This window comes from Gekko japonicus, unplaced genomic scaffold (genome assembly GCF_001447785.1).
Source record: "Gekko japonicus isolate JY-2015 unplaced genomic scaffold, Gekko_japonicus_V1.1 scaffold207, whole genome shotgun sequence".
Classification (NCBI taxonomy): domain Eukaryota; kingdom Metazoa; phylum Chordata; class Lepidosauria; order Squamata; family Gekkonidae; genus Gekko; species Gekko japonicus.
In genome coordinates this window covers 1419558-1432085 of record NW_015175363.1, presented here as the reverse complement: position 1 = coordinate 1432085, position 12528 = coordinate 1419558, and positions in this window count along the sequence as shown.

The following is a 12528-nucleotide window of genomic DNA, read 5'->3' as shown; positions in this document are numbered from 1 at the left end:
TTGGGGTGCATCCGGTCCAGACGTGTGGTGAGGCATTGCCCCATGAAGAGTTCCGCTGGGCTGTGGCCCGTGGAGGTGCATGGGGTCACCTGCTGGACAAAACGGAAGGTCATGAGCCAGTGGTCCCAGTCTCCCTGGATGATCCACCTCAACGCATCTTTGGTGCGCTGCTCAGTCTGGCCATTGCTGGCTGGGTGGAAGGGCACAGATCTGATGTGTCTGATGAGGTAATGACCCATGAAGTCATGGAACTTGCCTGAGGTGAAGGCTGTCCCATTGTCCGATACCACAGTGTTGGAAATGCCATGGGTGCAGAAGATTCTACAGAGGGCATGGATTGCTTCTTGGGATGAGGTGGAAGGGACCAGAACCACCTCTAGCCACTTTGTGTAGGAGTCCACCAGTATGAAGAAAATCTGTCCCTGATAGGGGCCCACAAAGTCTATCTGTAACCAGGACCATGGTCATTGGGTGAAGTCCCACTGTCTTTTCAGTGCCCGGATTGGTCCCTTGCCAGGCCTGGCAGTGCTTAGCACAGTCCTCAATTTCGCTGTCCATGCCAGGCCACCAGACGTAGCTGCAGGCCAGTGCCTTCATCCGTATGATACCTGGATGGGTTTCGTGTAGCGCCGCAAGAACTTGTTGGTGCAACAGAGCTGTCACTATGACCTGGCTTCCCCACAGCAGGCACCCCTTCTGGGTGCACAGTTCGTCCCGGCGGGAGGAAAACACCACAAATTCTGGGCCCACATGGTCAGTGGGCCAACCCCTCCCCACCCAGTCCAAAACATGGGAAAGGACGCAGTCCCTGGTGTTGTGGTGGGATATGTCCAACATCTGGAAAGGGCAGTCGGGAAGGTCCTCCAAGAGCAGGATCTGGTGGGCCGGAGTGGGGTCTGGGTTGCAGGAAGGTAGTGGCAGGTGGCTGAGAGTGTCAGCATGGCCCATTGTCTTTCCTGGGTGGTGGTGCAGAGCATACTGGTAGCCCACCAGGAAGATGGACCAACGCAGCACCCTGGGGGACAGCATCTGTGAAGTTTGGCAGTCTGGTGCCAGCATGCCTAATAGGGGTTTATGGTCTGTCGTGATTGTGAAGGGCTGCCCGTAGAGGTAATCATGGAATTTTTTCACTCCCACCATGATTGCTAGGGCCTCCTTGTCGATCTGTGCATAGTTGTGCTCAGCCGAGGATAGGGTGTGGGAGTAATATGCCATGGGAACCTCTCTGCCATCAGGAAGCTGGTGACCGAGGACAGCTTCCACCCCGTATGGGGACGCATCGCAGGCAAGGACGACAGGAAGTGCCTCATCAAAATGCGCCAGGACCATGTTTGAGGTGAGCAGCTCCTTGATGGCTTGGAACGTGGTGACCTGCTTTTGGCCCCAGACCCAAAGAAAATTCCCGGGGCGACACTGACCCCGAACTGCAGCCTCTGCACTCGGAATGCGCCCCTGTATGTTACTATCATCTGGGCCTCCATAGTCACATCATCAACCAGAAACTGCTAGTAGGCTTGTGCCAAGTTCAGTTTTCTGAAAACCTTGGCACCTGCTAGGGATGCCAGGATGTGGCTGACCACCAGCACCGGGTATGTGTGGCCCTGGAGCACCTTGTTAATAGTACATTTATAGTCTGCACAGATGCGGACGTCTCCATTTGGCTTGACTGGTGTCACGATGGGGGTTTCCAAGGTAGCATGTGGAACTGGCTCTAATACCCCTTGGGCCACCAACTGATCCAGCTCTCCATCTATCTTGGGCTTTAGATCAAAGGGAATACACCTGGCTGTCAGCCTAATCGCCCGCACCTCCAGGTTAAGTTGCAGGGAGACTGGAGGGTCAGTGTAGTGACCGACCATCCCATCAAAAACTGCAGGGAACCTGTCATACACTGTTTGGAAGTCCTTGGTGCCCACATGGTGCACCCTCGTTACCTCAAAACCCAAGGGCACGAACCAAGATAGTTCCAGTAAGCTCATAAGCCATCCATCCACTACTAGCAAGTCCAACAGTCCTTCGAAATGGTGGTATTTAACATGGAACTTGCCCCACCCTTTGATGACCACCTCATTTTTTTTCGGGAAGTCTCTGAGGGTGAAGCCAGCAGCCCTAAGGCGGGGACCCCCCCAAGGACAGAACCTCCAGAGAGTCTCTTCAGATATTATAGAGATGGAGGAGCCAGTTTCCAGTTCTATCTCGCAGGGCGCTCCCTCAATAAGCACAGTCACTTTTATTTTATGGGGGCTGTCCCGGGGTAAGTTTCGTAACTCGTGCTGGCAGACGGCAGTGGTGTGTAGCTCTGCGGACTCTTGGTGGGTTGCTGTGTGTCTCTGGTTGCCTTTGAAGCAGCAGGCGCATGCGATGTGGCTGGTCTTACCACATGTCCGACAGATAGTATCGAGGAAATGGCAAGAACGATGTTCATCGTCATCCCTGTAGCTAGCACAGAGAGGTGGCGTGGTCATCTTTGCTGGATGCACGGGGGCTGTGAATGGACGTGGGTCATGGCGAGTTGGGCGGCAGACCTGATGGGCTTCGTCCTCATTGGATGTGTCCAAAACTGAGGGGATGGAGGCTTGGTGCGTGGTGGAGTGTTGGGCGCCTTCTCGAAGGCAGTGGCCTCACATAGTGCTGTTACCAGGGTCAGCTCCTCATTGCTGATGAGCTTGCGGCAAAGCTTTGTTTCTTGGATCCCCATGATGAACCAGTTGAGCAGGGTCTCACCCAGGTTCGAGAACCCACAGTGGAGGGCTAGCCGGTGAAGGTCAGCAACGAAGTCAGTGGCTGCTTCATTAGGCTTCTCTTGGTGCGAAAAGAAGTCCATGCGATGCGCCATCTTGGTAGGCTGTGGCACAAAATGGCCAGTGAGTGCCTTTAGGAGGTCCTTATACGTGGACACTTCCAGGGTGTTGGGAGTGACGAGGCCCTGGATCAGCCATAGGGTGGCAATTCCACAGGCGCTCAGCAGTAGGGCCTTTTTCTTTTCATCATCGGTGATGCCCTGGAATAGAATGAAGTATTTCAGCCACTCCACCCTGGTCTCCCACAGTTCGGGATGTGTGGGTCAAACTCTGGCAGATGTCCTGATGCGGCAGCCATGGTCTCAGGAGCGGTGCAAGGTGCAGGGTTAGGAAGCTCATTGCGTGGTGCGGTGCTGTCCTGATTGGGCTCGCCCATCAGGATCCCACCTTCATCACCAGTGAAATATACTGGGTTTGATACGCATTAGTGAACAGCTCATGCTGTATTGTGATAACAGCTCAACTGGAAGACAAACTAGCAGGACCGGAGCCCTGCTTAAATTCACACTCAACACCCCACCCCCAACACGTACTACCCGTGATAGGTTATTTACAGAGGCACCCCTGGGCGATAGGTTCGTCTCAGGATCCTAGCAGTCTATTGTTCTGTGACTCCAAGCTAGGTCTGACGATGTTAGGCTCAGTACACAACAGAAAGCAAATAGATGGGGGAGGGAGGGAGGAATGGGGAAAGGGAGAAAAAGAGAAAAACAAAGAAAGCAAGTAGATGGGGGGAGAGAGGGGTTGAGGGAGGGAGGGAGGAAATATATGGGAAGGGAGGACAGAAGGAAGGAAGAGAGACAGAGAAAGGTGGGAAAAAAGGAGAGAGAGAGAAACAGAAACAAAGGAAGCAAATAGAAGAGGGAGGGGGGAAGGAAGGAAGAGAGAGAGAAAGGGGAAAATAAAGGAAGGGGGGAGAGAGAAAGAAAGGTTAAAAGAAAGAAAGAGGTGGTAAGAAAACAATGAATGGGGAGGGAGGAAGGGAGGGAGAGAGAGGTGGAAAGAAAGAAACTTTAACTTTAAATGCATTCTCCCCCCCACACACAAGCCAGCTTGACTTAGAGAAGGGATTTAAAGAGACAAATGCTTTCTCCACCTGGCAGACAGGGCCATGGGGCAGGAATTTGAAGAACGCCTTTACCTTTAAGTGTATCCTCCAAGCCCCCTGGCCCCTATGCCACACCAGCTTGGAGAGGGGATTTAAAGAAACAAACACCTCCAAGCCAAGCCAGCTGGCCGGCTGGTGTACCAGTGTGGTGGGGCTTGGAGAATTTATTTAGGTGGGGATGGTGGGTAGAAAGAAAGAAAGGTAGAAAGAATATAGATGGGGAGGGAGAGCTGGGAAAAAAGCAACTTTAAGTTTAAATGCATCCTCCAAGCCCCCCCCCCCTTGCTGGCTTGATGAAGGGATTTAAAGAGACTTATCCAAGCTGGCCAGCAGGGGAGGGAGGGCTGCATTTAAAGGTTAAGTTGTTTTTTCTCTACAATTCTGGACTCCAGAGGTTAATTCCACCAGAAAAAATGGCTACTTTGGATGCTGGACTCTAAGGCGTCACATACCACTGAGCACCAAACCCTGTGCTCCCCAGGTTCCACCCCCAAAATCTCCAGGAATTTCCCAACCCTGGATTTACAACTGTAAGATGAAGTACAGAAATATATATACCCCAGAAATGTTGTGCTTTACTCACCCTACCCTCTAAGCCAGTAATAAAGTTTATCAGATGCCAGCAGGGATATGGGGGAGTATATAACTTGAAAGCACAATGAGCAGGGGCTGAAAGAGGCACAGGTATGCTCTTCCAAGGAGCATGGCTGTGACTCTTTCAGCCCCTGCCCATAATGAGATGCATTCTGAAGACAGATTAAGTTACTATAGTCTAACACATGAATATTTTCACAAGCAACAATTAATAAAAGTGAGTGCACCATTGATACTGTATATTCTCCCAAACAGTGGGTAATTTTAACCCAACCCTACATAAAATTGCCATAAATATTGATTCTCACCTAAATTTCCAAACTGAAAGCACATTTTGGGGAGTGCTTGAAGCCATACCCATATTTTGGACAGTGCATACAGTCTTCCATTGAGATGGTTCAACAGTATGTAGTTTAGCAGTAAGCATGAAATACATTTCCTCAGTGCTGTAAAACATTTATCTTGAGAATTTGTGGAAACAAATCATATTTCAGTTGCTACAGCCATTCCGATCGACAAGTCTTCCACATAAACAGGTTCTCTTCTTTGAATATCATTTCTGTATTAATTCGGCTTCACATATCAGTGCATCAAGATGAAAAACAAGTCTGTAGTTGAGAATGAGATTCTCGGTTTCACTAATGATGTTACCATAGGTTGGAATTGCACACTTCAAAGAATTTCTCTACATTGTCATGTTTGGGAAGAAAAAAAAGTGTGTTCCTTCCTACAAGTCCACTGAAACAGTTCATAAATACTGTGTTAGTTCTAAATTGAGCTCACAAAATTTGCCCATCACTAAATTTAACACTGAGACATACAAAGAATTACTCCTAATACTAAATCTCTGATATGGTCATACACCGAGATTTGAGAATCATTAAATATAAAAAGAATAATCAGTATTCACAGAGCAGCAGTGGCACTCTGTGGATATCACACATTTTACAGAATTTACTTTTACAGTGAACTTCTCAGGAGAGAGATCCTATAGAATGATTACATTACCCTTGGGGATTCAGACTTTCAGAAACACAGCAGGATAAAATGACAGTCTCCCAGCATGTGTCTGATCACTTTCAGCAGCATCTCCATGGACTCAAAGAGCATCCTTCTTTAGCCAGTTGAATCGGCTTTTTGATGCTTCCCTAGAAAGTTAGGAATTGCTGAAGATGAAGGAACTGGTAAGTACTCTAATAATGCCTGAGATGGAGAAAAACTGTCATTGTGCACTGTGTCATAAACAACAGCAAACTTGACATGGACCAATAGCTTTACAAATATGAAATAGCTGTGCACATAACTGTAAATTAGATCCTGGTAGGAACAAGATATAAGTTTGATTAATGGCAACATCAGACGTTTAAGGGAATAAAATAAGTAAAAATCATAACTGTTTGATGTTCCTATCAACTTAGTGGTTTTTGCTAAGCAATATTTTCTAAATTCAACCATTGGATGAGTCCACTAGCACCTTAGAAACTGACAAGATTTTCAGGCTATATGCTTTCAACAGTCAAAGCTCCATCATATACAAGTAAGAAGAGAAATTCTGGAGTCCTTATATCCCAGTCAGAAGGTGGGAGAGATGTTGCAAGGAAGAGAGTCAGGTACTAAGGGTGGAAATACTTAGGGGAAAATGCTTCCTTGCTCTAATCCAATTGATTACATTTTGTTTTCTACCTTTGCATCTTGACTTCTTTCTGGAGTCAAACAAGGTTGTACATTAGCACATTTTCTATTCAACCTGTTCCTTAATGATCTCTCCCCTTACCTTGAAGCTGTAGATGGCCATGCTCCTAAATTGGGTTCTGTCCACGTCCCTCTGCTATTATATGCAGATGACATGGTACTATTGTCCTGCTCCAAAATTGGTCTAAAACACTCATTAAATAGATGCCTTTCATACTTTATAACAAATAAATTACTTCTAAATCGTGAAAAATCAAAAATACTTGTCATTTCCAAAATGTGGAAACTCTCCAAATGGACAATTGGAGGCAAACCAATTGAACAAGTTTAAAATTTAAGATACTTAGGTTTGCACTTCCAGTATAATGCATCTTGGGTTGTGCAACGTAACTCAACAATAAATAAAGCTAACATCAATGTTTTCGCCATTTCCCGATTTTTTTATACCAGAGGCAATCAATTCATACCAGCTGTGTTAAAAGTCTTTAAGGCCAAAGTAATTCCCCAACTCAATTATGGCATTCCAATATGGATAAGCACACTTAATTGCACCATTAAACGTGTTCAATCTAAATTTATCCGAAAGATCATGGGAATGCTGCGCTGTGTAACATGTGCAGCTCTATGTTTAGAAACTGGTTAAACTCAGTAGAATCTGGTGAATGGCTTACGACAGTAAAATATTGGCTGCGTCTACATTACAATGTAGACCAAGGAAACATACACAACAAATGCTCACAGAGTCAAACATGTCTAATTGGCTATCATACATTGAGAATAAAATAACTACCATCGGTATCCCATTGGACTCACTCTTTATGCTTCTTTTTATGGGTGCTTTCCAGATGATTAAACGCTGAGTCCTTGACATTGAAACACAAAGGCTTTACAGCTTAGCCAACAAATCTTGTTCCCCCCTGAACTTTGAGATGCCCCTCACAGTAGGCCAAATAGCCCCATATTATCTGGTATACAAGCACCGCAAGAGTGCAGAGCCTTTTCTCTAGCAAGATTCAATGTAATACCATCAGCAATCTTGCATGGGAGATATAACAACATAGTATATGTGGATAGACTTTGCCATTGTAGCTTTGGATGCATTGAAACTGTTTCGCTTATTTGTTTGCATTGTCATTTTTTGTGGATTTACATTCTAGATATTTAAATCCTATCTTAGCTAACATGATGAACCTTCCTGATGCTTTAAAAGTGCACCATCTTCTAAATTAATCTGTTCCTGAAATATCAATGAACGTAGCCATGTTTTTACAATCAGCAATAAAGCTACACCAGGAAAACTACCAGTGAGTAATTGTTTTATGCAATACTATGCAATATTATGTGGATGCGGTGGCTCAAGTGGTTAAAATGATGAACTGCAGACCAGAAGGTCAGTAGTTCAGTAGTTCGAGACCCAAGTACCGCATGACGGAATGAGCTCCCATCTCGGGTCCTAGCTCCTGCTAACCTAGCAGTTTGAAAGCAAGAAATTGCAAGTAGATAAATAGGTACCACTTCAGTGGGAAGGTAACAGCGCCTCGGCGTCTAGCCATGCAACCACATGACCATGGAAATGTCTTCAGACAATGCTGGCTCTTTGGCTTGGAAAGTCATGAGCACCACATCCCTGGAGTCGGATTCGACTGACTTTCAAGCAAGAGAAACCTTTACCTTTACCCTATGCAATATTATGTAGTTGATAAAATGCCCAGTTCTATATGTATGGCTCTATATGGTTTTAAATGTATATTTCCTTTTTTATAGTAATTCTCTTTTAAGGTATTTTTATGCCAATAAAGGTGAACTGAACTGAACTGACTTTTTTCTTTGCAACACCCCTCCCACATGCTGACTTGGATATAAAGTCTCAGTATTCTCTATTCCTACTTGTATCTAATAATGGGTGCTTTGACTCTTGAAAGCTTATTCTCTGAAATTCCTGTAGGTCTCTAAAATGGGAGTGGACTCAAATCTAGCTCTTCTACTGCAGGCCAGTATGGCTGCCATCTGAACCTTTCAACCAGGGCGATTTCTCACTAGAGCTGCCTCGCAGCACAGCGCCGTTTGCCCCAACACAAACATGTCAATTTCACACCCGAGGCTGCGGGGTTGCATTTGACTTGGGGCTTCACCAGATTTCCCCCGCAGTTTCATGATCCTCAAAAACCACTGCTCATCCCTCCCCACTGTTCTGCCTGCTCACCCATCTCCCACCTGTCACTCTGGCTGCCCAGCTGCTGGCCCTTTTGGCTCCAGGGGGCAGATGATGGCATTTCCTGTCCCCACCACTTGCGGCATCACCACCTCAGCAGTGACAGTTTCATTTCTTCCCCCATGCCCTGTTCCTTCTCCCCAGCCCATCCACATGTATGCCTAGTCCAGACACAGTTGTTTACACGTGCACAGATCTCTGTTGTCCCTTTGGGGAGTGGGGTTGTAGCCCCTTCCATTTGTTAATGTTTTCATATTTTTCCATCAATGTAGGGTTCCTCTAGTTTTTTTTTTTTTTGGGGGGGGGGATCTGTTGTCTGTACATGGCCCCAGTCTGTGGATTTAAGTACCTGTAGATGGGACCATGTCAGCCGTTAGGTATGTTGATGTCATAATTTGTCATGAAACCAGTCATCACCTGTGGTTTGAGACAGAAAGGAATTTTGCTTGTTTGCTGTGCTGTACTAGTAAAGGAACAATTCAGAACTCAGAAATATGTCCAGTTATTCAGTGGGTCTCACTCTCAGAGAAGAGTCTTTAAGACACATACCCTCCTTAAGACATTTACCTCACCCACTTCTGGTGGGGGATTCAAATACAAATTTGAATTTCCCAAAACTTATGGTTCATTCTCATAATTTGAGTAATTATATCAGAAAATATACTTTATTTACAAAACCTGTAATCTTTTAAGTGACAATGTGTGTGTGTGGGGGGGGGGATATCAGTAAATATGAGTCTGCTAGAAGCATTTTTTATTTTTCAAAAACCAATCAAAATTGCCCTGAAAAATCATGACCATTAAAAACGCTCTTTCTAAGGAAAGGGAAATGATAAAACCAGGCAGTCAGCTGTTTATCAGGTCGTATTTGTTCAGTGAGAGCTGTGGAAATGTCACAGAGAAAGAAAGGAGATCGTAAACAAATAAAGCTCAAAAGACTTGAAGGTGATATGGGGGTGTTCTGTTGCGAATAGAGCAGCAAGGAAAGTTCAAGTTCATACACTGGCTCAAAATGATCAGTAAAATCTATGGCTGCAGTTCTCACTACTATCCAGCTGATTCTTAAATTAACAATGATGGAGGATTATAATGAGCTGGAAATAGTTTTGCTCACACTTGCCCCGAATATATATTCATTTCTCTTATGACAGACATTAGTCTAGCATTAAATGTGTCATATAACCAACCTTACACATTCAAATGTAGTTTATAATGATGGCTCCCTTTATGTTTACCTACTGCTGCTCCATAAAATCTTTGAACTATCATAGGCAGTGGTTCTCCTTATCACTTTGCATCGTCCCTTTAGGCCTCTAGAATCTAAATTCATGATCAGTCTGTGAATCTATCTTGGCATTTTTCAAAACAAAGATTGTTTTTCTTAAGTTAGAAATTATAAACATGCATATATTTATGCTTGAAATGTTTGCACTGCTGCTGCACGTTAGGTACAGATGACAGGAACGCAATGTCAATTATCTACTCTAAACAGAGAAGAAAAAGCAAGTTACTATCTGCACCTGTGATTTTACTGCTTTGATTCTGTTCTTGAATCACTGGAGGTTAGAGTGTGAATGTAAGATATATTTTTTCTCCATTTGTGAATGTGTTTTCTTTGCTATGCTATTGGGATTCTTGCACAATCTGTTAAAATATATATATTAAAAAAGAGACATGGCTCAAATATTCCAGAATTAGGCTGTTAAATACTGACCTTTTACTTTCAGTATTGAAAACAGTGATACCACTCAAAGTGAAGAAGCAATATTTACATCCAAAAACACTAAATCATCCTGATCTGCAATACTTCTGCCATTCCACAACTACCTTCCTTTTAATTAAACTGCCATTCATTGCAAATTAGGTACTAAAGTCAAACTAGCACAATTTTTCACTTTGGATCTAATTAGAATTTGACTGTGAATATCCACTGGTGAAACACTAATGCATTAACCTATCTGGGGCCCTGTAACAAGCACTCCAATAAAAAAGTCTTCATATCTGTCAGGTTCCTGTTGACCTATATAAAATTAGATCTGAGTTATGTATCCGATTCCTAACCCCTATTAACCCACCCTGGGAAAAGTTTGAAACTGATATAGAGAAAGATTGCTGACATTCATTGACAATGTGAAAAAAGACAACCTATGTTTTAGAGATGTTTTCTAAGGGCTTGGACTCTTTATTAACAATATGCTACCCATCTGTTTCCAAGGAGCATTATGTTGATGTCAACATACATATGTAACACATGAAGATGGCAGTTCCATAGGGAATCAATAAGACATTAAAGTCATTTGTCTGTGATTAATAGTTTCTATTTCAAGGTTCCTCAAAAGTACTATGAAGTTTTTCATTACATGTAAACTTATCTGAACAGAGTTTCTACATGTATTATTACCTAATCTAATTCTACTGTTGATATCTGTTTTCAATGTATTTTGTTCTTTTTACTGTTTAAAAATTAAAAAAAACTTTTTTAAAAAAGTAATTACTTACTAAATATGTAGAAACCAAGGGGTATATTATAAAATAACTGATATCCATGAGACTTGTTAGGTTTCAACACATAGTTGGGGTCTTCTGCTAGTGATAACTACTTACACTTATTAATAACATATTGATAACAATTAGTGATATCAAATATTTGATTCTCTATGATACAGTATTTTTAAATAGAAACAAATGACTATAAAAGCCTACTACAGTTCTTCAAAATAGTTGCTTTCTTCTGCAAGTCAGTGCCCCTAATTGAGTTGGTCCTGTGTGTAAATGACTACTCTTTAGGGGAATGTATAGAGCCAATTTGAAATTTGATTCAGATTTGATGGTAGTTCTCTAATGAATGCATACAGACCAAGAGGCTTCCATAAAATAGAAAGCTTAATGCTTTATGTTAAAATGCCTTTTGTCAAATAAACTTTGGTAACTTAACTAAATATTTGCAAAATAAACTTCAGGAAAATATGGCATGAGAGTCAAAGGTATCAGGGACTAATAAGACAGCATATAAGAAGTACTCTAAACACTAAAAAGCACCATATAAATGCTGATAATAATGATGACTTCATCGCTTGAAATGCTTGTCTACATTGATGGCTATGGCTTTCATGACATTTACATGCTGTATTCAATTGCTATTCAAGGCTTCTTGAGAAATCAGGCAAATGTACATGGGGAACTGAGATACTATGTTAAAGAACATGAAGATTACCTTGTGACTCAGCCTAAATGGCTGCCAGACTATGAGTACGGTCACACGTGCCAGATAACGTGGGGGGGGGAGCAAGGCTATTTGCTCCATAGTAATTTGACCACCACTGTGTGATCAGATGCAACGGCAGGTGAATCGGGGGGTTTTCTTCGCCATGTGTTTCTGGTGCGCTTCAACGAGGGATCACTGATGCAATGGGAGCATGCTGGAGCGATCACATGGGGAAGTCCATCTGCAGCCTGTCACAAACCCATTTGATACTGCACTTTCCCCGGTATTTTTTAACTCCACTTCTTCAGCGGTGCGAAATGGTTTGCTGATGGGTGCGGGACGCTTGCCAGATGTTCCCGTGTGATCATGCCCTTAAAATGCACCCGGCAGTCGTGCCTATCATGTGGCTAAGTCTGCATGTGATCAGGACCTATATTTCAGAACAAATATGAGTAAAAACACCATTATCAATAAAACAGTGTAATTCAAAAATAAACATAAATGTGTAATAAAGCAGAACAAAAATTCACAAGTTAATAAAATATGCATGAAGATATTTGTCAAGTAAGATCATTTTTTTAAAGGAATTAGCAGAAAACTCATGTTCTGAGTCAGGTTGCTCCTGGAACAGGCTTTCATTGTCAGGTTACAGCATCTACCAAAGTGTGAGTAGTTACAAGGCCAGTGGGAGTTTCAGAAGCTCAATGTCACAAACAGTTCTGGAGTCAGGTTTGCCAAGGATCAGTCAAGTAAGTGTCAGCAAGTTCAGCATCTAATGAACATGTTGCATTCATGCCCACGAGCTCCCTCTGGAGTCTTTATAGCCACTGGCTGAAATGGCATGCACACAGCCAACTTCTCAGTGAAGCTCCCGTGACGACTTATTTCCACTGTTAAATAGGCAGCTGGTGCTGAG